The 3,797-nt window shown below is 49.4% G+C and overlaps 1 non-coding gene across 1 annotated transcript; it reads right to left on the bottom strand.

The window, feature by feature from the left end:
• Positions 1-207: 207 nt before the first annotated feature.
• Positions 208-280, bottom strand: TRNAT-AGU. The gene has a single exon. It is a non-coding gene; the product is annotated as a tRNA-Thr (tRNA).
• Positions 281-3,797: the final 3,517 nt, after the last annotated feature.

The following is a 3,797-nucleotide window of genomic DNA, read 5'->3' as shown; positions in this document are numbered from 1 at the left end:
TTTCCTATCTCCAATTACTCTGCATTAAAGATATTTCCAGGGTGCAACTCTGACCATTGCTAATTTCTCTGCTCCTCATTGCCTGTTATTTGCTACAGGGTGTTTGTATTTCACATAGGCTGGGGTGGATGCTCCAAAAAAATGAGGTCCCAGTAACATTTTGGCAATAAACAGGAAGATAAAGCAGCAGGATCTTTAGGACCCACAAGGCTCCAGTGAGATTTGAACTCACGACCCCTGGTTTACTAGACCAGTGCTCTAACCCCTGAGCTATGGAGCCTCTGAAATTTGGCTGCTTTAGCCCTTCCAAACATTTCATATTAAGAATTTTCTCTTAATTCTGCAGTGAAATGGAACCTGCACTGGTGGAATGTGCTGCTCCAGGGATTTTTCCATTCTCATTCCAAGCTGCACCAACAGAAGGAGTGGAGTCACAAAACCCCCAACGCACCAGGTCAGCCCAAACCTGGATTTTCCCTCCTTCAGCTCCTTGCTGTGAGGACACCCAGAGGGATGGCTGCCTTTTCCCCAGCCAAGCAGCTTGGGAAGTTTACAAACAAGAAGCAATGATCTCTGGCCCCTTCATAGTTGTTGCACTAATTTATCAAAGAAGGAAAGAAATACGGGCCACAAAGATGCTCTGAGGGCTGGAGCCTCTCTCACACGAGGAAAGGCTGAGAAAAATGGGATTATTCAGCCTGGAGAAGAGAAGGCTCCAGGGAGACCTAAATGTGGCCTTCCAGTGTCTAAAGGGGCTCCAGGAGAGCTGGAGAGGGACTGGGGACAAGGAACTGGAGGAACAGGACAAGAGGAAATGGTTTCAAACTGCCAGAGGGCAGGGTTAGATGGGATATTGGGAAGGAATTGTTCCCTGTGAGGGTGGGCAGGCCATGGCACAGGTTGCCCAGAGAAGCTGTGGCTGCCCCATCCCTGGAAGTGTCCAAGGCCAGGTTGGACGGGGCTTGGAGCAACCTGGGCTGGTGGGAGGTGTCCCTGCCCATGGCAGGGGGTGGCATGAGATGAGCTTTAAGATTCCTTTCAACCTAAATCAGTCTATTCCATTCCTTCCCCTTGGGAATCAGCTGTGTGTTTGGTTTTTCCTCTCAGCTCCTCACACATCAGTGTTTTCTCAGGAGTCCCTGCTCTGCTTTGGGCACCTTGGCTGATCTGAGAACTTTCATATTTCAAAGCTACTCTTTGGTGTCTGAATTTTCAGGGTAATCTTTCCTGCAGCTTCATTCTTCACCAAAGGTACTTAGAAAGGGGTGTCATAAGAAACACTCCCAGCAGTTTTGCTGTTTCCTCCCTTCTTGACACATCCATTAAACTTTAAGGGCCTGAGTGCCTCAGGTGTCATCTTGTTCCTTCCCTGATCCTTTATCCTCCCTTGGTGAGCCCTCAGCATTGCCAGCTCAAGGAAAGCAGCTGACCCTGATGGGCTGAGTTCCCAGCTGGGGCTGAAACAGTGACAAATGTGGGGTGAATGTGGAGAGAGTAAGAAGCAAAGAAATCAATCAGAACTTTCCATTTACCGTTTGGCCAAACCTTGGGCAATGAGAAACCCTGTCATGCCCAAGAATATTCGTGTAGAATTGTTAAATATGGGCAGTGCCAGGCTGATTTGGACCTCCTACAGAGCCTCCACCTTGGTGCACTGGGCTGTCACTGGGATGATTTCCAGGCACAGCAGGAGCTCTGTCCCTGCACAGTCCCTTGTGCCTTGGCTTCTTCCCATCAAATAGGCAAGCCCTGTAGAGCTGGAATAGTAAAGCCCAGCCTTTGACCACCTCAAATTTGAGGGAAGTATTTATGGAGGCTCTGCCAGCCTGCAGAAAGTCAGGGAGAGGGTGATGGCTGTGCACTGAACCCTCAGGCACAGAAATGTCTCATGGCAGGAGAAAAACACACAACAGCAGCTGAAAGAGCTCTGAGGTTCAGGGCCTTAGTAGGAAGATGCACAAAGAGAAAATATAAGTACAAATGGTTAAAGGGTGACTCAGAATAAGCCACATTGTGTCTATTATTCCTGGTCTTTTTTGTGGAAGAAAATTGCTCTCTTTGAAAGAAAGCGGAAATTAAGACCATCCATCCTCCCAAGCGTGGAAAAACACAAACCCTCGTTAGGTGGGCTGAAAGGCAGTTCTCAGGCCTTTATCTGATAAGCCAAGAGCAGGATTCTGTCTATGGCTTTTAAGGAGAAATGATGAATTACCTGGCATGGGTTCAGTGCCTGAGCTTGGCATTGGGGAAACTCACAAAGGAGCTCGAAGCCAATCAAGCCACTTTGTACAAATCCTGCTGAAAGGAGCCCTTTGGGGCCGTGCAGCGAGGACACACACCAGTCAAAGAAATCTGAAAACAATAATGAACATCCCAGGCAGGAACATGTGCTCAGAGTGGGGTTTACAGGAGCAGCTGGGCTGGGAACACATGGCTGGGCCATGAGAGACACGGGCTGGCAGGAGCAAACAGGGCAACAGTTTGATCCAGGCTGTTGTCAGACCTTGACTTGAAAAACAATATGCTTTCAATGTGCACTGCTGCTGGAAGCACTTTGGTGAACAATAAATGCTTCTGGTAATGGGAAGTGATGGGGTGGTGAATGGGAAAGGCTCGGTGGGGCTGGAAAGGATTGTGGCCTTGCTTTGCTGAGCGAAACTCCTCTGCAAACTGCATTTCTCTCTGTCAGTGTGTCCTGAGACACTCTGATGTTCTCACCTCGGTGTCAGACCCTTGCAATGCTCTCACTGGCCTGAACTGGAGTTTTTACTGCTGACTTTTGCTGCTGCCACTGCCACCCCAGTGCTTTTGCCTCTGACCCCAGTGAGCCCCAGAAGAGCTCATGCTGTGCCCTGGTGGCACTGTCCTCAGCCTGGGGCTGTCCAGTTGTTCCATTCTCACCCCCAACACTCCTGCAAACAGCTCTCTTCCCATAACCTGGAGGCAAATCTTCTTCCTTCATGGATGCAGTGGAATGTGGCCCAGTACTGTCAGTGCATCCCAGGCTTTCCCCGTGTTGGAAACCTGGGATAATCTTCCACCAGCAGCATTGTGGCCGTGCAGGATCAGGGGTGAAGCCCCCACGAGCTCCTTCCTCACCACACAGACCTTGTGAACCAAAGCAGAACTGTCTCCTGTGGTGCTGGGAGGGCTCTCCTGAGGGCCTCTGGTGGGAGAGGCCACTGTGAAAAGTGAGGAAGACCAGAAGGAATGATAATTGCTAAATTATTAAATGGTAATTTATTTTCTAGGTCCACACAGTGCCCCCATCTCTGCTACCAACAGGCTGGATAATAAAGGAACTTTCTGCTGGTGGAATCTGAAGGACCAGAAACATCTTGCCCTTAAGTTCTTCCATGCAGTGCCAAGTCCTGAAGCAAGTTTGCCCAGGGTCATGATGAAATGACTGTTAATGAAGGCATTAGGGCTGGATTTTCTTGTTCAGGCTAATAAAAACCATCTTTTGACTCTTTTTTCATGCTCCATTTGGATCTAGGCTGTGTTTATAGCCAGGTGCTCTGATCTGGCTTCTACTCTAAGAAACATTTGATTATCAAGAAGATACAAAGCTCTCCCCCAGCATTTCTGCAGGAGGTGCTTCTTCAGTTCAAAACCAGCACCAGCAGACTGTGTGTCAGCACAAAGCCTGAATGGGCTGTTGACACAATTCTACTTTTCCTCTGGAATAGACCCTTCATGTTCTTCCTGTGACCAGGTGTAGGATCCCCCTGCAGTCAGTGCCCATCCAGGAGCCCCTCCTTGGCTCTTACACCCCCCCCCCCCCCCCCCCCCCCCCC

Source organism: Empidonax traillii, unplaced genomic scaffold, assembly GCF_003031625.1.
Source record: "Empidonax traillii isolate 1590-97213 ecotype Southwest subspecies unplaced genomic scaffold, ASM303162v1 scaffold1642:size79166, whole genome shotgun sequence".
Classification (NCBI taxonomy): domain Eukaryota; kingdom Metazoa; phylum Chordata; class Aves; order Passeriformes; family Tyrannidae; genus Empidonax; species Empidonax traillii.
Note: the sequence above shows the minus strand (reverse complement) of the source record. Positions and strands in the feature narration are given on the sequence as shown.